Source organism: Ambystoma mexicanum, chromosome 10 (genome assembly GCF_040938575.1).
Source record: "Ambystoma mexicanum isolate Mex_15411 chromosome 10, UKY_AmexF1_1, whole genome shotgun sequence".
In the NCBI taxonomy this organism is placed as follows: Eukaryota; Metazoa; Chordata; class Amphibia; order Caudata; family Ambystomatidae; genus Ambystoma; species Ambystoma mexicanum.
Genome location: NC_090932.1, coordinates 229,507,425 through 229,531,397, shown reverse-complemented (window position 1 = coordinate 229,531,397; position 23,973 = coordinate 229,507,425).

The window sequence follows — 23,973 nt, the reverse complement described above, 5'->3', positions numbered from 1 at the left end:
CGTAATTTTCAGGCCTTCCAGTCCAGTATGGAAAGACTATTTGCCAGACACTCTCAGGGACAGGCCTTAGATAACAAACTCCTCTCTTTACGGCAAGGTAATCAGGATCTTCTGGCATATATTGCATCATTTAACAGACTGATAGTTGAAGCCAGATGGCCCGAGGATAAAAGGATTACGCTGTTTTATAGGGGGTTGCGTGGAGAACTCAAAGATGTCCTGGCCCAAGTAGTAAATCCTCCGCAAGATTGTTCTGAATATATTGACCTGGTGGTTCAACTGGATCACAGGTTACAGAATAGGAAGGCTGATCGCTCCAGATTCGAAGCTCGGGTTTTTTCAAGACCACAGAGTTCCGCCAAAGGAGTCGATACCGTAGAACCCATGCAAATAGGAGTCGTGAAAGGGCCATTAACACAAAAGGAACGAGAAAGAAGAAGACAGCTGCAATTGTGCCTCTATTGTGGGAATTCAGGACATTTTCTTCGTGAATGCTCGGTGAAACCTGCTAAGAAGACCGTGGGAGCTTCCGACAAAAGCATCGAAAAGCCAGAATCGGGAAACGACCTCGCCCGACAAGTGTAGAGGTCCGCTTGCCGAGCGTTAAAACCAGTTCTTTGACCTCGCATTTCATCGTGCCCATGGTCCTAATAAGCCCCGAGAAGCCAGATCGTTTGCATGCCATCAAGGCATACATTGACAGTGGAGCAATCGGCAATTATGTGGATCGCGAGATGGCATCCAGGATGAATCTACCTCTCTGTCCTAAAATGGTTAAAGACGTTATAACCACAGTGGATGGTACGGAAATAGCTTCCGGACCAGTTACCCATACCACCGAGGGAGTGACGTTAGTAAGCCAAAATGGACATCGTGAGGAGATCGTGTTTGATGTGATCAAGGCCCCTCAGTTTCAAATTATCCTGGGGATCCCTTGGTTAGAAAAACACAATCCTCAAATTGATTGGCGAGCAAAGACGATTCAGTTTCCGGAATGTGCCTCCACTTGTTATCTGAAGTCCGACATTAAGCTGGCAGCAATTACATCCGAGGGTCCCCAACTGCCTCCTGAATATCTAGAGTTCCAAGATGTCTTCCAGAAAGAACAAGCCAACTCCCTACCCCCGCACAGGTCATACGACTGTCAGATAGACCTGGTACCTGCGTCCACTCCTCCATGTAGTAGGATCTATGCTCTCACCGAACCAGAAAATCTCCACCTTAGGCAGTATTTGGACCAATACCTGGCCAATGGATTTATTCGTCCTTCTAAGTCTCCAGCCTCTTCAGCTCTGTTCTTCGTTCCGAAAAAGGAAGGGGATCTCAGAACATGTATCGATTATCGCGCCCTGAATCAGATTACAGTCAAGAACAGATATCCTTTGCCATTGATCCCTGAACTTCTAGACCAAGTCAAGAATGCTCGCATTTATACGAAGTTGGATCTCAGAGGAGCTTACCACTTGGTCCGAATAAAAGAGGGCGACGAATGGAAGACGGCCTTCCGCACCAAGTATGGATTATTTGAGTATCAAGTAATGCCCTTTGGACTATGTAACGCCCCGGCCGCCTTCCAGTACTTCATGAATGACGTCCTCAGAGAACTAATTGACGTGTGTACAGTTGTCTACATCGACGATATCCTTATATATTCGTCCTCTGAGGCCGATCACCGGAAACACGTCAGGGCAGTTCTTGAGAGGCTTCGCCAACATAAACTCTTTGCCAAGCTTGAGAAGTGCATTTTCCATGTCACCGAGGTTGAATTTCTGGGATTCATTCTGTCACCAAATGGAGTCCACATGGATTCAAGAAAGGTAGACGCTATCATTAAGTGGCCATCACCAACGTCGGTGAAAGGAGTCCAAAGCATGTTGGATTTCGCCAATTTCTACCGTAGATTCATTCCAGAATTCTACCGAATAGTCCAGCCCATTACTGCCCTTCTAAGGAAAAACAAACGCTTTGTGTGGTCTACCGAGGCAGAGCAAGCCTTCCAAGAGTTAAAAGCCAAGTTTATCTCCGCTCCTGTTTTGAGACATCCCCGCCCAGAGCTTCCTTACATCGTAGAAACCGACGCCTCCAGTCTTGCGATGGGGGCAGTCCTATCGCAAAGAGATCCAGAAACAAACCAGTTACACCCCGTGGCATTTTGGTCCCGCAAATTCTCGGCTCCTGAAATCAACTACACCATTACCGATAAGGAACTTCTGGCTATTAAGTCCGCCTTCAAGGCCTGGCGACACTATCTTCTGGGTGCCAGACACACAGTCACAGTGATTACAGACCACCGCAACTTACAATACCTAAAGACAGCTAAAGCTCAATCCTCCAGACAACTCCGCTGGGCACTATTTTTTGCCGAGTTTGACTTCGTCATTACCTACCGACCAGGCAACAAGAACGGTAAAGCTGATGCCCTTTCCCGGATGGGAGTGGAAGAGCACATGGTCAATCCTGAACCCGTACCTATCATTCCCGAACAAAGAATCCTAGGTCTAATCGGCACACAATCCATCGAAGAAGTTGAAGCCAAAGTCAAACAACTTATAACTCCAGCAGACATACAGAATTGGCATCTTCAGGGAAAAGACTTCACGGTGAAGAACGACCTATTGTACTTCCAAGAACGGTTATATCTACCCTGTGCTAGTTTACAGAATCAAGTCATCTCTTGTTATCACGACTCCCTAATGGAGGGACACCCCGGTATGGCCAAGACCTCGGAAAAGATCAAGGGTCACTTCTGGTGGCCGTCTTGGAGAAAGGATATCAGAGACTTTGTAATGTCCTGTGGAGTGTGCGCTCAAAATAAAAGTCAAAAGGAGAAACCAGCAGGCCTCTTACGCCCACTTGACATCCCACCTCGTCCCTGGCATACTCTCTCCATGGATTTCATCACCGACTTACCTTCATGTTCCGGATATAATACGATCTTAGTAATCGTGGACCTATTCTCCAAGATAGCACACTTCATCCCACTGAAAGGTCTACCGTCAGCAGCAATCCTGGCCCGGGAGTTTCTCGAAAACATTGTTCGGTTGCACGGCTTTCCTTCAGTTTTAATCTCGGATAGAGGAAGTCAATTTGTCTCCCACTTTTGGCAGAGTTGCTGTCGGTTGGCTCAAATTGATGTAAGGCTTTCAACCAGTCACCACCCCCAAACCGACGGACAGACCGAGAGGACCAATCAAACTTTGGAACAGTACTTACGCTGCATGCTGCAACAAACAGAAAGAACTTGGAAGGACATCCTTTGGATAGCCGAGTACGCTTACAATAATTCAGTCCACTCTGGAACCGGAAAAACCCTGTTTTTTCTTTTATATGGTAGCCATCCTCGAACCTCTAATCTGGATCCACCTCAGGATCTAGGGACACCAGTAGTAGACCACCTGCATTCTGCAATCACCCAAGCCTTTAAGGAAGCCACTTCTCATCTGCAAAGGGCTAAGGAACAATACAAGAAAGGAGCAGACCAACATCGGAAGGAGGCCCCTCAATATCAAGTAGGAGATCAAGTCTGGTTATCCACCAAACATTTACCCCTAAAAGGACCGCGCACCTTCAACCCAAGATACCTGGGACCCTACTCAATCACTACCATAATAAACCCAGTGGCAGTCAAGTTGGACTTGCCCCCTCATATGAAAATGCACCCAGTCTTCCATGTCTCGCTACTAAAACCTGTGCAGCCAGAGACCCGATTGACTAAATCTCCAGAACCTATCCTAGTTGATGGAGAACTCGAGTTTGAAATCAAAACATCTTAGATTCCAAAATCTCCAAATCAAGGCTATACTACCTGATTGACTGGAAAGGTTATGGCCCCCAGGAAAGGTCTTGGGAACCTGCAGAACATGTCCACGCACCTCGTTTAGTCAAGAAATTTCATCGAACATTTCCTAACAAACCAAGACCCCTGGAGAAGTCAAGCTTGGGAGGGGCCTTGAGGGGGGGTGCTGTCATGATCCCTGCTTCCAAGGGGTCAGGACTTGCCTCACATCCTTGGAAGCAGGCCCATAACCTTGATCCTGGGTACCAGCCAGTCCCTATCGGGACCTTTTGGACCTTGTCCTGGCGCCAGTGGCACCAGGCTCATAAAGATGACCGGTCCCGGCGCTGCAAGCGCCGGGCTCATAATGCTTAAGAGTGCTTGGGTGGACCTACCTGCAGCAGACCATGCTGCTTACTTACCAGCTCGATGGTCTTCTGATCCTTCTCTGCCTGGAACTACTTTTCCTGTCTGGGTGGGGCAGGAGCCACTCCCTGGAATCAGAACACAGGAACTCTTTTCTTACCTGGGCGAGGCTGTGGAAGAAGACGCCTAAGCACTACAGAAGGCTATTTAAACCACACCCGATTGATGAAACGTGCTTCGCGTTATTCTGCATCTGCAGCAGGACGCTCACCGTGTCAGCTCCAGTATTCCTGAGATTCTTCAGCTCCAGTTCCTGTGAAAACGAATTCCTTACCTGCTAGAGATCCGATCCTCAGCTGCACCTGCCAAGACAAAACAACAGGTTAGCAGAATTCAATTCGAGAGCAGCGCTCTTACTTACCAAATACGGCGCATCTTCCAAAGCCTTCCGCCGCTTTCTTCGGCTCCCCATCGACATCTGCAAAGAAAAGGACTTGATTAAGCATTGCATTCTTGAATTGCTTACCTGCGCTCCGCACGTTCTGAACTTCAAGAAGCGCTGCATGCCGGCATCTGCAAAACAAAGGGAGACATTTTAAGGCGCATTCTAAACCAACCATAAACTTTCTACTTACGCGCTCGCACGTTCGCCGGCATCCATCTAGCAACGCTCTCTGCATCCACGATCTGCAAGGACAAAAGAGACATTAAGGTGTGCTTTTGAAATAAACAGCAGTCATTTTACTTACGTGCACCGCGCTTCATCTTCTTCGTACATACGCGCTTGCACGATCCTGGGCACTTATTCATCAGCGTCCATTGCACCTAAACCTGCAGGACAAAGAGAGACATTAGAAAGGGTGACAGCAACCGGTCATCTTTCCTACTCACCTGCTCGCCGCATCATTCCTCTACAATTTCAATCTTGACACCCTGAGACTGAGCAAGGGACTAAATTAAGGGTGCTCCAATAACTATCAAGAAACCGCTCGTGCGGTAAACGGAGGTATCTTCCAACATCAACCTCTGCAATCAAGAGGATTGTCAGTGAACCAGTGAAGTAACTGGTACTTGCGCCCCTGCAAAGACGCAGGATGGAGAGCCCGGCCTTAATATATCTAAGGTGAGCAAGCCACGCCCTTGGTTCGAATAAGAGGACTGAGGAAGGAGAAGTTCAGTCAATCCAGTTCCTAAATCCTTGTTCTTCCGTCTGCAGACACCTCACTCTACACGTCCGGTACATCGTGAGAAGGGGACCAGCCCTAGGAGAAGGCCGAGATCTACGAGTCACACTAGAAGACACGGCGACAGCTCAGTCCAGCCCAGCGCCTCTGTGGAAATCAGGTGAGCGTTACAGGATACCAGGGATGTTGATGTCGCTGAGGAAGATGTTGTGGGTATTTGTGAGAGAAATGGTGATCATTAAGTCCTTGAAGGAGGTGTTGGGCTAGGGTGGTCTGTAGGTGAGGTAAAAAGTGATTGTATCCGTTGGGGAGAGGGAGAAGTGGTGGGAAAGGTTTTCGAAAAAGCCAATGGCGGCAACCTCCAGTTGGGTGCAAGGGCATGATGTCTTGTGAATGATGGCAAGGCCTGCAATACTCTTGTTTGGATAGACTTGTAGAATTCTGTTGCCGTTGGGAATGAGGATATCTTGGATGTGGGTGGAGGTGGAGGTCATCCACGTCTCAGTAATGAAGATGGCATCCAAGTCATGTGTGGTGATGAGGTCAGCAATGTCTGCTGCATGGTTGATTGCTGAGCGGGCATTGGCATGCATCCATTTTCATGTAGTGGTGGAGGATGGAGTGCTGACAGGGTCTATGTTGACGCCAGTGAGGTTGCTGCAATGCGGTGTCCATGATGATGCTGGTGAGTGTGGTGGTTGGTGATGGAAGGGAATGGATGGGCTGTTGGAAGAGAAGGGTGAGGCATATATTCGAGGGAGCTTACCTGATATTAGAAAAACTGGCCAAATTGGTGTTGTTGAAACATCTGTTAATCAATCTAAGGACGATGAAAAAATAGACCTCACTCAACTAAACAAGGAATCGAAATTGGTCCTCAACTTGAAAGACAAATCTGCTACCATCGCAGTTACTGACTTATCTGTTCAGTTGTCACCCAACACGATTGATAACAACTTGTTGCATAACACTAAGCCTCAGGGAAAAGTCCCCAAAACAGGGGCCACTTCACATGACAAACTGAAAATCTCTATTTCCACAAAGCCAGTTGGCAACAGCCAACAACCCAAACAGCGTCAGTCAACTATCGCAATGTTATCCAGTTAGCTGTGTCAAGCAACTAAGAACCTGAAAACCTGGATGCAGCAACACTACACAACACGCCAAGGTGATTCCATCAGCAATCCTGAATAAAAGTGATGGCTTTCATGTGCAGCACAAAGAGTTACCAGACTCCAAACAAGCACCTTTGCCTAGTCACAATGCCAACTATGTGCCCATAGAAGGCTCTGGGCTGACAATGCATAAAGTCTCTCCAGAAACCAATCCTCTTGATTTAATCCCAGTGCCCTCTGTCATAAACAGCACATTACTGGCCCACACAGCTACTAATATTTCCTCGGGAGCTTCTGCTCCCTCGTCATCTGCCAATGAGGCAGGTGGGGCTATCCATGAATTAACCCTCACCATTGACACTCCTAATATAATTGGATGGATCAGCGACCCTGCAATCAATGGGCAGAGAAGACTGAATTGCTCCCATCTGCTTAACACATTCAAGTTGTGTTCACAATTGAGAACACTTCAGTCAGACGACATTGACTGGATCACACTTCCCATCCACAACAATCATCGCATGATCTGTGTACTACAATCCCACATCATTACTAAATTGGTATGGGAACACAGAGCTGATTTTGTCCATTGGGGTCTGTCATTACAACTTTTTCAGTCTCCAGCGGAAGCCACTAATTTTGTTCACACTCAAATCATTCCACCTAAGGCTTCCAATGAAAGCTCAACTCCCAAACAAAATGGTGCACAGGCGAGCGTGAACTTATTGGCATCGTTATTTACGTTGGCTGACACAGTGAACAATCTTACTTCGCTTGTTCCCCTCCTGACCAGTCTTTCCTATCTTACCAAAGTGAATATCCAACTGTAGCCACTTGCCGTTGTCTATCATCTCATGGAACTGTTGTGGCTTCTCCAATTTGGTGCTGTGGCTAAACTTGTATTCCACTAAGGAAAATCCTAGCATCTTTTTACTGCAGGAAACCATGAAGATCCATCCATTTGGCATTGATGGCTTTACAACATCCACTCTTCCAGCTAAACAGGGAAGCACTGGGAGACACTCTGGCGGCTTGGATATTCTAGTAAGCAATACAATTAAGGTACAATCAAAACTGATGGTATGTTGCAACAAGATTTTGGCTACTAAAGTCATTATGTATGTGGAGTTTGCTATCACATTTTTCTTTATTTCCATTTACTGGAATCCAGCTAAAACTCCCCTAGATGCTTTTATTATGACACTAGACACTGTTTTAGAAGACGCATTCGTGTACAATCCTAACTAACACATAATACTTGCTGGTGATTTTAACGCCTCATGCCAGCAACCGGATCCAACTAATTGTCCTACTGCTTGGCTACACACACGATCTCGCTCTCAACAGAGAGGTAAATTATGGGTCAACCACCTAAGTGATTGGAACATTCACTTCGTTAACTTTAAGGATGGTACTCTAAAGGAACATGGATTAGAGGCGCCGCATCCTCTTATATTGACTTCTTCTTTGTGTCTCACAACCTATTATGGTACGATCATCACCTCCTCAACCCAAGGTGATCACAAGCCTATAAAATTAATAATTAACGTAAATCCAACACCTTATGACATCAACCATTCGCTTGCATTAATTGAAACAGACCGACCCAAAATCTCACTTCATTGGAATCCCAAATTGTGTAGGAAATTTACTTTACTGGTACACTGAGATATACAGCGACTGTCCGACAGACCATCCAGCTACTCCAATCACAACCAAATGGAAAGCTGGAACAACGACGTTGTTAAATTTCATCTACAGGAGCTGTCAACCAGGTCCACTAACCTGCGAACTTCACACACTCACACTTACAGTTCCAAAATAGTACATCTGAAACAAACTAAGAATTCTGAACTCAGGGGACTGGGCAGTTGTGGAATGTCCATGGTAGATTATCTCAAACATAAACGTTGAATATACGAAAGATATAAAAACCTTCTCAAATTAGTAAGGCATTAGCTATGGCTCTATGAAAATCAAAAAATGATGACACTCTTGTGCAAACGAGACACCCGGAACGTCTGGACCATCTTAAGGGGCATTTTCATTCGCTCAAACATACTACTTACTTCGTCTATATCTGGTGAAAAATGGCACACATATATCCATGATAAATTCAGTTTACCTAAATACTTTCAGAGCTCCACCATTAACATTCACCACCTCCCATCCACTGAGCATGTTGCATTTTCTGTTGAAGATATTCTGTGGGCGATTGGGAAGCTAAAGTACTCAAAGGCAGCTGGCCCGGACAGCATTCCTTCTTGTGTTTTAAATTCCAACCCTTATTTTTTGGCTCAATTATTACATAGAAAATACACCCACATATTGTGCACCAACTTTATTCCAGATTCATGGCGCAATGCAGTAATCATTCCGGTGAATGAAAAGTCAGACCCACATGACCCAGCAAATTATCGTCCCATAGCTTTTTTGAACGCCACAGCCAAAGTCTTTGCCATCTTGAATTTGAAAATTCTTGAAACCTACATCTGTTATCATGACATCTATTCGTAATTTCAGGTAGGTTTCCGGAAAGCAATGGGTACCTCCCTGAAATGGTTCCATTATTGCACACTTACTGGCTAAATCAAAAACAGCTAACACAGGACCCATTTATATGGCTGCCCTTGACATGTCATCAGCCTTTGGCTGTGTGATCAGAGACATCCTAAGGGCGAAAATACTTAAGCTGGGCTTTCCATTTAGAGTGGTGCGTCTTGTAGCCTAATGCACACAAAAACAACATTTCAAGTGCGCATAAACCAAGAGGGTACTCTTACAGCTCCCATACTCACCGTTACAGGTGTTAAGCAGGGATGCAACCTTGCATCAACTTTTTTAAATCTTTACATCTGTAACGTTGACGAACTATGGATCACTGATTCTGTTTATCCTATCAGATTTGGCAGTTTGCACCTGCACTGCATGGGATTTGCAGATGAGGTCATATTTTTTTACAGAACTCCGTATGGACTACAGAACAAATTAAATATCTTTACTGCATATGCCTCCCATCACAACTTGCAGGCCAACTCCGCTAAGTCACAAATTATTATCTTTACAAATAGAAAAAAAATCAAAACATACACGTGAAAACTCTCTAATGTCACATTGCAACGTGTATATTCCTTGAAATATCTGGGATACACAATTAGTGACACCAATTTGGTCAAGTCTTGGTCAGCTACACTCAATATTAAGTTGCAACCCCTCCAGTCACAGATGACAATCATTTTTTAAAAATTCTGTAAATGTTCACTAATTCTGATTATTGATTTCTATTTGATGAAGGTTGAGCCTATTCTCCTGTTTGGTTTAGACACATGTCTACTGAATCTAGATAACATTCTCAACAGAATCCAAGGCACGCTTTGGAAACAAACTCTTGGCATAGCTCTAGCGATTCCGAACTCAATCATACGTCATGAGCTGCGTCTTATAGCTCTATCTACCAGATTCACATGGCGCAAATTGTTTAGCTATGCTAAAATGATGATACCCCCACGTAATTCTCTATACCAACACTTGAACACGTTACTGACTGCAGGCAACATGCCTTCACTCGTAGACTTTGACTTGGAGATGAAACAGATTCTATATAATATAAGTGAAACTATCAATGAGCTCATTCAAGGATTACCGACTGTCAAGAGTAAACTATTCGCCTCAGACTGGATTAGTACTTTTGACACAAACAACAAATATAAAATGTATGTTGAATATGCTGCCTTTCCAAAAAAGAGAGCGATTAGATCATCTTACATACTTAAATGTCCTTGTGATAAGGCACATAGAATCTATTTGTGGTTTAAATTAAACCAGTTTTTAACTTATGAGCGCATCCAGGGTTGGACTAAACTAGAGAATAACGCACTAAACACAGATTGTAGATTCTGTTTGAAACTCTTAAACATCTGGTTTTAGATTGTTCCATCTTTGAAACGGACAGAACCATCTTACTTACTGATTCAAAGTCTTCGCAAGACAGCTCTTCCGGTCTAGATGTATGATTGGAGATAGCATTGGATTGGTACTAGCACTCTCAAGACTTCTATAAAAAATAGAAGTTTTTCTCACTGTCAATGTAACCTTGTCTGATGAACAACCATGTACAGTGTAATATACTGAATGACTATTTACTTTTCTTATGAATGACCGCCAACTAATCTTACTGTGTATACATCAAGAGACAATTGACAGAAGATCTTCAAAATACTTCTTCAAACTATTTCTTCCAATATGTTGCACTTGCGTCAAATGATTTTCCATATTGTCAGAACATGTCATGTATCTGCGAGTCAACATTTGTATATGTAGAGCTTTTATCATTTCTTTTTTAGGTAATTTGACATTATTGTGAAAGTTTCTTATACATGGATTTTGTGTTTTGTGAGTTTTATATGCTGGTTTGTATTACGTTTATAAATTGTAAAGAATGTGTTACTTTTCTTTTTTGTAAAGGTTCTTGAAGAACCAAACACAAATAAAAAAAAAAATATTAGAGAAGCAGGGGGTCTGGTCCTGGGTCCTCCTGGACCAAATAGGTATTGCCCTTTTCTTGGCCTGCCTTTCGCTTTGGACGCCTGCGCGAGCGACACCCTTGATCTAAGAGTTAAAAAAGGAAAGGAAGGGACAGGGCTAAGCAGCTGGGTAAGGCTGAGGTCATGTGACCAAGATCCACTTGCCTCTGCCCGCCAATTGCAAAGGAAAAGAGGCTGAAGGGTTGCTTAGTTAGGGAGAAAGGGTGACAAATCAAGAAGGCGACAGAAGATTAGCAATGATTGACAGGTGGGTGGGGCTTGGGACATGTGAACAAGATCCACATGCACCTGCTCAAGTCTTGAATACAAGTTGCTTTTTGACCAATTCCATTAATTGTCCCATAGGCAAAATAGTACTTCCTTTGAACAGGTTCCCAGAGAAAACCGATGGACGTATGTGCACCAAATCAGAAACAAGTTGGGCTTCAAGCGTTGTAGAAATGAAAATCTGTTTTTTTGCCCTTATCCAAGTGGTTCTCATGATAATTCTGTGGGAAAGGTAAAAAGAAAAAGATATTTGGAGGAGCAAAAGGAGGTTTCACATAAGGGTGAGGCGTGAGGAGGGTGAAAGAGGGCTGATTGGTAAGTTGGACACTTAAGAGAGGCCTTTCTAAGTCAGGTTGTTTTCATCTTTCTGCAGAAATTTCGTGGGATTACCAAAGCAATGTCGCAGGAAGTGTGTCACAGGAAGGAACGAGGGGAAATTATATTAGAAGAGGGTCTTGGATTAGTTTGACTACACCGGGGAAGTGGGAAGATCAAAAAAGGGCCAGGGACTGTCCGGAAGGTTTGGGGGAGTAGGGTAGGCTGGAGCATATTTCAATTTCATTCCATTTTCGTCTTTCTTCGAGAATAAAAAGGCATTTGGCCTCATCATGAGTTGGGCCTTAGCCCTTAAATGCGGCGATAACCATATTATTGCTGCATTTAAGGGTTAAGGGTTGGCCCAATCATGATTCAGGCGGTAAGTGAGAGTTTTACCTCCAGCTTTTTTCTGGAGGTAAAAATGTCCCTTTACTGCCTGTTTTTGGCTGTTTTCGGCGATATTACTGCCGGGCGCAATTACCGCTAGTGGTAATAGTGCCACCCAATGCCATTGGGTCCAATGGAAATGGGGAAAGGAACTTACTGCTGTACCACTACTCATGATCCGACACTAATAGCGCCCGGACCGAGCAGGGGTAACGCCATTTGTGCTGGCGGTATTACCACTGTGATACCGCCAGACTCCCGATGAGGCCAATTGTGTAGCAGTGAGAAGCATTCTCGAGGGAATGAACACCCACACAGCGGTTCTTGCAGAATATTCTCATGGAAAATTCTTGGGGGGAGTCTCCTGGGAATAAAAGAAGGGACATAAAAAAACAAGCACACTCGCGGTCTTTTAGCCTACATTGTCCCAAGTCGCAAGTGGCCATAGCAGAAGAATATAGATGTCTTGTGATCAGGTCAATTTTTACAATGTATCACAGATAGCCTTCAGTTAAGGTTTGATTAGCCTGTGGTATAGTATCTTTTAATTGATGGAAGGTTGCTGGATCCCCATGTAGCCCAAAGTATAGTATCGTAAACTGGAGGAGACTGGAATAGATGATGAAAGCGGCCTTTTCTCTATCTCCCTGCATCAAGGGAATCTGTCAATATACTTTGGTCAATTCAACAGTAATAAAGTATTTTGCTGGTACAATCCTTTTGATCATCTCTTCAATTCTTGCCATAAGGTAGGTGTCAAAGCGAGAGATTTCATTCACCTTTCTGAAATCTAAGCAAAACCACCTGCTTCCATCAGGTGTAAGCATCATAACAAATGGTGAAGACCAGTGGCTTTATGACGGCTAAATCGCTGTAGAGTTCAGCATTTTCTTTACCTCGTCTTCTACGGCTTTTCGTGGACCTTAGGGAGTCAACAGGCTGACACTAGTACTGATTCAGGAGGATTTGTTTTGATGCCATGTATGAAGTTGTGAACCGGATGGTCCACAAAGACAGCCGATGTGTGCGCCAGTTCTTAGGAAGTATGCAGAGGCTGGACCATGCCTTAAAAAGCAAGTTCCTCATTTAAGGACTAGATTGCAACTCTCCCGGCTCATGAGCGAATGGCACAGGCTCTTTCTTGAGCAGAGTCATGTCTGACTTCTTCTGTCGGGTAACCGCTTGTGAAGCGCAGATTGTATGTAGCGGGTGATTGCAAAGTACATTAAGCTATTCGCTGAACAAGGTTCGCTGGGTGGCAGAGGTGCAATTGTAGATTTGGGTTTGTGCTGATCTGGGATTTTGTTGCATGTGGTCCTGACCATCAGGGTTAGAGGGTCATGGTCATTTCTGCTGTACATGTTTTTTCTCTTAAAGGGTAACAAGCAATTGGTGTGCATAGGTGACAGGCCCCTGCCTGCTGGAGGGGGAAAAATCGAGTTAACTAATGGATACTCCCCACGCCACCCCAAAACCCATCATCCGCTGGTTACCTGAGTCATCCCATTAGACATCCCCAGAACAAGGCAGGAGATTTTGTCAGAGTACCTAATGCTTTAAACATGAAGGCTTTTCTAATGGGGGCTGAGCAAGCACTTCCATTTCGAATTTGAAATATAGGGCCTCATTACACAGACGGCGGGAACCATGGCACTATTAGCGCCATGGTTGCCGCCGGTATTTGACTGATTCCGCCTTGGTGAATGGGGGAATTACTACCCCATTCCAAGGTTGGCGGGGTGGTAATTCCCCATTCACCAAGGCCCTTCCCCATTCCCATTTGAGCCCCCATAGGGCTCAATGGGAATGGGGAAGGAGCAAATAACGGTACCGCTATAAGCGGTACCGTTATTTGGCCTGAAGTCCCTCAGCGGGTCCCTTCCTTAACGTGTGGTCTGGCCACACGTTAAGGACGGGACCCGCTGAGGGACCTCGTAGTATGGCGCTAAGGGATTATCGGCACCGGTGCCCTTACCGGTGCCGGTAATCCCTTAGCGCCATCCGTGTAATAAGGCCACTAGAGTGAAAAGAACTCTTTAGTTTTAGCGAAAAAAAAAAAAGAAATTGATTTAGAAAGACCGCTCGGAGACCACTCCAAGCAGTCTTTCAAATCAAACTGTCATGCCCTGCCACACATGAGTGTGCGCGGGGGCTGACAGGAGCGGCCGGGCCGGCCGGAAGTTGTGGGCGTTATACTCAACCGCTAGCTTGATACACTGATGTCATCAGGCAACGCCCGTGCTTTCTGTGGATATTTCTGTTTATCTCACCATGTACCTAGATTAATAGTTTGAAAGGAGCGCAATAAACTACACAGTGAATCTAATCTGCGTGTAAATTTGCTTACCAACAAAAAAAACATTTTCTTCTTCATCAGTCTGTTATAGCCCTGCTGTCTAGGTAACAACTTTCACACAATGACGTCTCATCTTCCTTCTAGGTCTTGGCTTTATGGCTGTTTTTCTGCTTGCCTGTCTTCCCTGCCGTTCTTGTGTTGACTTTGCTTCATTCTTTCTTCACTTGTCATACCTGACTTTTGAGTTTACACCCCTAATTCTGACTTTGCCACGCCACTCAGCTAAATCTATTGCTCCATGAGCATACCATATAACCATAATGCCTACATCACTTATTCAAAAAAGCAGCCTTCTCTAGCTTATGTATTAACTGCTGACATTAATCATCAACATACAACCTTATTTGCACATCTCCCCACATAATCGTCTTTTGACAATGAAGGGTTTTTTAAAGTTATGTTAGGAAGCTAAAAAAAGTTACTCCATGTACTGAAAGCTGCTCCCCCAGTCAAGGCCAGCATTCAGGCTAACAGGTGTGAATAGATATGGTTCCGTAAGGGAAGCTAAGATTCAGACACAAACCGCAGCTTGGGTATAGCTACATCTGGCCACCAAAAATAATGACTCAAAGCCTCAGATAAGCCAGAGTAAATGCCAATCCAGTTAAGTACCACCTAGCTATGTGTGAGACAGGCATGGTATCAAGAGAGACACAGACTCAAAAGGGTTAGTTCAAAAACCTTTATCAAAGCTCTTGGGTTGGTGTAATGCCTAACTGGCCCTAACTTTAAAGGGATAATTCCCTCAACTGATGTTTCTAACGGCCGTCATTGATTAGTAGTCCAAAACAAAAGTCTGTCTGTGTCTGAACCTATGCATGCCCTCACTCTATACAAAAATGTGATAGGGAGTTTTTTCCAAAAATAAGAAAAATAGTGGTACAACAAAAAGGGGACCCAGGGTTGGTTCCAGGTGCTGCACCGTTGCACAAATGAGTTCAATCAATCTGGGGTTCCTTCCCTTCCCCAAGCTTCACTTTCCAAAACACCATACAGGTTTATAACACAGTTCCTTCTGTAAGCCTTTTGGGGTTCCCTTGCCCACGCTTCAAACCTTTTTACAGACCAATAAAAATGCTTCAACTTGTTCAGGGCACTCAAGGTTCGATTCCTCAAGTTCAGGCCCCTTGCAATGTTCAAACTCAAAAAACACTTTTTCTCAGGATGCACTTTGATTTCTTAAGTTTTCAATTCATAACCACAAAACCATGTGTATGATATCTTTTGCTTAACAGTTCCTTTTATGAAATTGCCTTTCTTTGGAGTAGGACCAGAGGCTTCTGAAAACGGCAGGCTCTTAGCTTTTCCTAGGCGCGACCACTCTGACCCCGTTGCCCATCTCTTGGTTTCTCACTTGTTTGGTCTCTTTCAAGCCTTTTCCAAAAACACTTTCTTGGCTTTCCTTCTCTTTGCCTGATTGTACACTCTTGCACTGTTCGTTTCTCCTTTTCCCTGTTTCATGCTTCTTGTACCTTCCTATTTTGTTGTGCATCTGCACCTTTTCGGTTCTTTCACTTCTTTCCTTCCGAGCCAATTGCTCTCTCGTGGCTCACTCGCGTGCTCTTGCACTTTTCCTTTCTTTCCCACTTTGCTTTTTATTCGTTTCGCTCCTCTCGGTCTACTTGCCCCACTTCATTTTGCTGTCCACTTTTGACTTTACTTTCAGGCTGCTTGCCCACTTTCAAATTGCCCTGCTTTCTGTCCTTTCTGCCTTCTACCTTTATGCTGCTTTCATCAATCGCTTTCTGCCGCTTTCATCAATCTGCTTTCTGTCCTTTTCCCTGCCCCAGCCATCCGCATGCTCCCGAGTTTCTCTCACTCATACGAAACTCACCGGGTAGCGTGGTGCTGGCAAGCGGTTTCTCTAGGGTGCTGTGGGTCGAGGTCAGGGTCTCACCACCTGCCCCTCTGATTCTGTTGGGCCGGGCACACGGCCCAAGAGAACAAGCACTTAAAATGGACCCAGCCAGTAGGGTCCTAGCTGCCTTGCACTGGCTCGCAGGAGGCACTATCCTCCGACACGCTGCAGCCCTCTCTGCACACCGGGCAATTGCTCCAGCAGGTTCTCCTCTGGATCCTCCTTCCTGCAGCTCCCAGCTTCTCAGCTTTTCGGGTCCAATGTGCTTCCACAGCTCGCTCATTCATCTGTGCATGACCTCACCTTTTATAATGAACCAGGTTGTCGAGTGGCGTCAGGTGTGAGCAGTCACTATTGGGTGCCTAACTCTGCCTGACCCTATTAATGCGACAATCTAAGCTCTTTCTACAGTCGGTTGTCCTTACTTTACCCATGTTGTTTCTATTGGCAAATCTTGGTGGATCTTTGCAGCCTCTTCCTCGTCTCAATATTCCTTAAGAATGGGGAGGGGGAGATGAGGTGTGATTGTAAACATCCTACAAAAGCTGAGGGGGAATGGGTTAGGGTATCGTTAGGACTGGGAAATACCATGTCTCGCCTTCAGGTATTCTCCTGCCAATCCCCTGCGACCCTCCACTGAGGTGATCCTCCCTCGCTTGTCCACCCCCAGAGTCCGGATTCAAAAGCGATGCCCTTCCCTGGCCCCCTGAATGGAAGATCCTGAGTGAGTGGTTGGGAGAAAACTGTCAGGTTTCTTACATATGCCCTTCAGTTCAATACCTAGGATTTCAGGCCAGAAAGCGGATAGTGTTGCCCCAAGAGACAAGGCTTGAAAGCAAACAGAACATCCAGACTCCTGAAACAAAGGAGGAGTACAAGCTTTTCAAGGAATAGTCAGCTACTATCGCTATTTCATTCTAAAATATTCAACCATGGCAGGTCTTTTAACAGCCCAGCTAAAAAGATCTGAATGGAATTGTATGCAATACACTTAAAGTACTGCCAAGGCCTTTAGGATGCTGAAAACCTCTCTGTGCAACCCCCCCTTATTAATGCCCAGTTGCTGTGACCCATTTATCCTCCAAACAGATGCCTCCAAAATGGGTTTAGGGGAAGTAAGGTCTCAAGTCCAGCATGGAGTGGAACAAACAACCTATTTTCTTCCTTAGCTGAAACCTCCATCCCTGTGAGAAGAACTATGCCACTGTTGAACTTGCAGGTCTGCCTATCGGGTGGATCATAGATGCTCTTGAGTACTAACTAATGGTCAGGAAGTTCACCTTAGTCATCAACCATGTCCCTCTATATTGGTTGTCCTGGACAAAGGACACCAACCCTACAGTCATGAGACAGTTCCTGATGTTCCAGGGTACTTCACAGTTAAACATAGAGAAGCTACGCTTTGGAGCAGTGTAGACTAGTTAAGACGTTTCCAGAAACATAGGGTCTTAAAAGGAAGAGGGGTGATATGTGACAAAGTCCCCTCCTTTGTTCTGTGGACTTCTAGTGGGATGACTCAAGGGCCATGCATATCCCGGAGCCAGTGGATGATGGGTTAGAAGTGGAATGGGGATGATCCCATCGTCAACCCCACTTAGCCCACACCAGCAGACCTATTCTACCAACCCCGAGGATGAGGACCCGGTGCAGCAACATCCTTGAGCAAGTGCAACCCAAATCTACCCTGTTCACGCCCAGCAAAACATGTTCAGGAGGACGGAGACCATACTTCGCAATGGCCTTCTATATGGAATCAGTGCTTCACAAGCATTTACCCAACAGAAGAAATGAGACATGCCTCTACTCCAGAAGGAGTGCACTCCTGCTCATATGCTATCAAGTGACAAGTCCCAAGATGACGAAACAGCTTTTAAAAGGCAAAGTCTAGCACATGCACACTTCCTTCGCACCGGTTTGTGCAATAGCTGAACTGCATTTCTTTTTCAAATCGAACCAATGGAAAATCAAAGTAAATAATGGCACACACCTGGAAACTCTGAGCCTCAACTCAACCCTAGGCGAGGAATGGATAGGGAAAAAAAGAGATGGCCAGGATAGTGTGGCCATTTGGAGTTGGAAAGAAGCAGAGTTTGGATTGAGTTGATTGTGGGAGAGAAAGCTACGAGGAGGGGAAGAGTGGAGAATGAGGGGAAGTAGTAGAGAGAATTGGGAAAGAGATGGGGATAAAAGAGAACAGCAACGGCTAGAACGAGGAGAACAACAGGTGGTGGAAGGAGAAAAAAAAGGTGTTGAAAGTTTAGAATTAATGTGGCGTTATGTACCCGTTCCATGGGCAACACCGGGGGATAATGTCCCGCGGCCCCAGTTAACGGCCCTAGCTAAGCGAGGGCCATTAACATGGGACCAGGGCTGTTACCCCCAGTGTTGCCTCTGGAACAGGTACATAAGGCCATTAACACTCCGGGTTACCAAAGCGGCAACCTGGGGTACTTCCTGTTGTAGGATTGAAAATCCTTTACCAACATGGTGTCAGGATTAGATTGTGGGTTGCGCACATAAAGCGTCCTGATAGAAGGGCTTTGTTACCGTTGGAAACTCTCAGGTCAAGTCCTCCGGTCTCTATGTATATGTACATTCAGTCACATGTTCCAACTTCCCAGCCTTGCCCATAATATCATGTTTCCAAATGCTCCCGACTTCCTAGGCAATGTTGTTGGGGGTTTCCATGGCGATTGTGGCGTCCTCTGCACACCCGTTGCAACGTGCGCTGTGCCGGGGGCGGAATCAGGAGGGTTTACGGAAGAGCTACTTAAGCTTCCGGGTTTCCTGAGACGCCGCTTCTGACTTTGTAAGAAATCACGGCTTACCCCTTGCGCTACTCTTGTTTACCTTGTATCCAGATCTTTAAATACGTCCACGTTTGGAAACATGATAATTTGGGGAAGGCTGGGAAATTGGAACAAGTGACTAAAGGTACCTATGCCTAGATACTGGAGGACTTGACCTGAGAGTTTCCAACGGTAACAAAGGCCTTCTATCAGGACGCTTTATGTGCGCAACCCGTAAATCTAATCCATACACATGGCCACCATGGAAAGGGAAGTGGGGCTCCATACGGTGCCCCACTTCCCTTTCCATGGCGGCCATGGGAGGTTGAGGGGAAGGTGCCACAGCCGAAATAAGGTAAGTATGGGTTTGTAGGGGACTGGGGTTAATAAAGAAAACAAAAACAGGGACGGAGGGTGTGGGGAAGATGGCGGCAGGGGGAGCCGGCCATGAAGCACCTTGGAATGCTGCCTTATACCGGCAGTTCAAGCCCGCATATCTAGCCACCCAATTGGCTGGCTCCTCCGCCCAGGGTGCTAATGTAATTTATTTTAGTCTTTAACAGTGTTTTCCCTGCTTAAACTGCAGTGTATAGGCTAAACTGCTAGCTGGAGCGGAAAGGGTTAAGCTTTCAGTGCACTAGTTCCCGGTTGATATGTCATGCTAGCATTATATTGGCTGAGTTGTTCAGAACTGCATTCAGGGGTGCATAGCAGCAGGGAGGCTCCAGGGAAGATGACATTGGGCTTCATTACGACTACGGCGGTAGCCGTGCCAGTAAAACCAGTACGGCTGCCGGCAGAGTCGTGAAATTACCAGCCCCCGGCAATGGGCAGTTACCGAGGCATTCCAGTCCCGGCGGACCCGGTAATTGCCCATTGCCGTGTGCTGGTAATTATGACTCTCCATTCCCATTTGAGCCCTACAGGGCTCAATGGGAATGGGGAGGATGGTAGCACCGGCAGGCACCGTTAATAACGGTGCCGGTGCTACCGTGTAGGTCTGCGAGCAGGTGCCTTACAGCCTGCCAGGTCCGACCTGGCGGGCTGTAAGGCACCTGCTCGCAGAACTCGTAGTATGGCGGTACGGTAGCAACATTGCCGGTATCTTACCTGCACCATTATTACCATACCGCCAAACTTGTAATGAGGCCCATTGACTGCAGACTTGACCAATGGGTGTGAGAACTTTTGAAAGGAAAGAATTAACTTGGACTGTTGGGATTCTGGAAGGGATTCTGGGAATCGCACTGTAATCACACCTAGGCACCAGAGCGACCGAGCTCGGGCGAGGGGAGGATGCTGCCCTGAAGCAAGGAGCGCACTGCATGCACCCAGACACCAGAAGCACTCATAACTCAAAGGTGGGCACACTTGGAGGCTGACGTGTGCCTGCTAGGGAGGTGTTCCAGACAGAAGGTAGGACCGCAGGGTGTAGGGGGTGGACCCTGTCTGGTCCACAGGGGCCCACTCCTGGATTCCCCCTCTCTGCCACTTGCTCATCCCCATCTCGACTAAAATAAACCAGGGGAGGGCAGTAGGTCCCTTCGAGGGACAACTCCTGGCCGGAGAGTAAGTACACCTCTGTGCAACTGCAATTTGAAGTCCAAAGTCAAGTGTAATTCCTGGTATGACTCTGACCTAGCTACACTTAAACGTAAGTGTAGGGCGGCTGAGAGCAAATGGAGGACTTCCTGCTCATTCTCTGACAAACTGGCCTGCCGCCTGCTCCAAAGGCAATACCGTCTCGCTGTCCGCTCTAGAGGCCACATTCAAGCCCACGTCTCTGCAGCATCCAACAACTCAGCTCAACTCTTTAAAATCTGCAAGGAGCTGGCCAACCCTGCGACAGTCTCGACCCTTCCTCTTGCCTCCCAGGCTCTTTGCAACTCTCTTGCTGCTCATTTTAAATCCAAAACTCAGGATATCTTGTCCTCCTTCTCCTCCGCCCCCCTTCCTCTCCCCTCTCGCTCCCAGCCTGCTGACCCTCCCTCAGACACTGCCCCTCCTTCTTTCTCCTCCTTTTCTTTTTTCTCCCCGGATGAGGTTGCTAGACAAGTCCGATCGATGAAAGCGTCATCAAAACAGGTTCATCCCTGCTCCCCTAGAACCATTAAGGACCACATTGACACCCTCGCTCCAGCCGTTGCTGATTTCTGTAACCATTCCTTTGCCTCTGGATCTTTCCCCTCCCCTCTCAATCACTCCCTTGTGCATCCTCTCCTCAAGAAACCTACAGCTGATCCCTCCTGTCTGGCTAACTATCGCCCAATTTCCATTACTCCCCTTTTGGGAAAGCTCCTGGAAAATCTGGCCATCTCGTAGCTTAATCTTCATTCCGACTCTGTTGGCTCTCTCCATGACCACCAATCTGGTTTCAGAGCTGCCAGAAGCAGGGAAACTGCTCTCCTGAACATCTGTGAAGACCTGCTCTCCAACCTCAAATCTAACATTCCCTCTGTCCTCATCCTACTTTATCTCTCCTCTGCTTTCGACAGGGTCAACCATACCATCCTACTCAATCGTCTCCGTGACAACCTGGGTATCACCGATCAAGCTCTGGCCTGGCTGACCTCTTTCCTTTCTGATCGACCTTCCCAGGTACAACTTGGGTCCTTCCTTTCATCTATCTCCCTCTCTACTTGTGGTGTTCCCCAGAGGTCTAACCTTTCGCCCTGGCTTTTGAACCAATGCCTGGCTACTCTCGCCTACTGCATTTCCATTTTCTGCTCAAACTTCCAATGCTATGCTGATGACACCCAACTCATTTTAAGGCTTCCCTCTGACACCTCCTCTCTTTCCCTCAACAAGACTGAGATCCTCCTCATTGGTACACCTTTACCATTCTTTCCTCTCACTCTCTGGTCGCCTCCCTTGGCCCTCTTCCTACCCCTACCTGCAAGGCTAAGAATCTCAGGGTCATCTTTGACTCCACACTTTCCTTCTCTGCACACATCTCTGACGTCTCTAAAAAGTCAAACTTCCTACTGTACCTCCTTAGAGGTATTCTGCCTTTCCTCTCCTTCCTCCAGAAACTCACTGTCTCCCAAACTCTGGTTCTCTCTAGGTTTGACTACTGTAACAGCCTCTTTCTAAATCTACCCGCCTCCACTCTCCGCCCTTTTAAAATAATTCAGAACAGGACTGCGAGACTTGTCCTTGGCCTCAAGCCCTGGGATTGTATCTCTCCAGCTCTGAAATCCCTTCATTGGCTCCCAGTGGACGCAAGGATTAAATTTAAAACCCTCTGTATTGTTCACAAAGCTTTCTGGTGCCTGGGTCCAAAATACCTTCAACTATCCCTCTGTAAATACTTCCCCTCCCGAGCCCTTCGCTCCTCTACTTCTAACTCCCTCAGGGTCAGTTGTTATTCTAAGAAACGAGCTGGGGGTAGATCTCTGTCTTTGGCGGGGACCTCCCTTTGGAACAGCCTCCCAGCCACCTTGACACTTGAAGAGAACCATCTTCGGTTCCGGAAGCACCTCAAGACCTTCCTATTTGCTTCTGCCTTTGCTGCTCTTCTCCCCTTCTGATTTGTTTTCTCTCTTGGCACCATGCTCCTGGCCACCCTTTGTCGGGCCCAGGTACCTGCTCACCCTCCTGCACTGCCCCCGAGCCAATCCTTCCACTGGGATCTGTATCTGTACCCATACAGTCCCACATTTTTTTCTGCACTTATCAGATATACCCTATCTGACTAATTATGCACTTGCATCTGCCTGCATTTATTTTACTCATTTATTGCATTTATTTATTTATTGCACTCATTATTTGTTCTGTTCTCTCCTTTGTTCTGCACTTTCCACTCCTCCCCCTTCCTTGCACTTTCCCCCTTTTCCCTTTTCCATGCACTTGCATGTTCTTAATGTCACTGGGCCTAGTAAGATAGTTGTTTTTATTCACACTTGTTCCCCTACCTTTGCTTGGTCGCACTCTTAAAAACTTGTGTATGAGCGCAAAATAAATAAAATATCAAATAATATCATGTCATATCAATGGGGTTGAGGAGGAGAGGGCTAGCTATAGCCCATACAGGGCTGTGTGTGCAATCAAACTCGATCCACACAGGGGCCTGCTTGATCACTACAGAAATGAACCACAATCAGGCCCCTCTCACCAAAGAAAAGCAATACCGGCTACGCTTGTCTCACGCTTGCATGCCCAAACCTCCTGGCATAAATAAACTCTTTACACACGGTCACATGCTGTGAGGGGTAGTATCCCCCCAACTCCTGGAGAGGAGGACTGAGCCATATACATTGGGGCAGTTCACTGCAGGGCGTACACCAAAACACCTGGCCTCAGGGGAAGATTCAGCGAATAACGCTGAGAACTCTACAGGGCTGGACCCGGGAGGAGCGCTCAATGGCATCAAAGCAATGCTCGGTCAAGTACAGGAAAGCTTTCAGTCTCTAGACAGCAAAATGGACACCCTGACTTGCAAAGTAGACCACATGCAAGTACGCCCGGACGAACACGGAGAACAACTGGACGAAGATGCAGCCCACACTGCCACGAGAGACCTCACCCTGGTCAAGAGAGTGATTAAGGAGTTGAAAGACAAGCAAGATGACCATGAATCTTAGTCTCATACAAATAACCTGAGAATCATTGGGATGCCCAAATCTATGCAGAGGGCAGTAAAGGCAGACCAATCCGGGTTCATTCTGGGAAGATCCACCTCAAATGGGTTGCCCAGGATGTTTGGGCTGTTGTCGGCGGTACCACAAAACATCCCAACTGTGGGCGCGCTCTTGGATGCCACGAAAGATTTTGACTCTGTTGAATGGCCCTTCATGTTCACAATACTATGTAGGATGGGGATGGGGAGCAGTTTATTTCACTGGTCTCATTATTGTACACACTGCCTGTGGCCAAGATTAGGGTGAACAACCAATGCACCCAAAACGTAGCACTGGGAAGGGGTACCAGGCAGGGATGCCCCCTGTTGCCATTGATATTCGCATTGGCGATTGAACCACTGGCGGAGGCCATTAGGGAGCACCACTCGCACAGA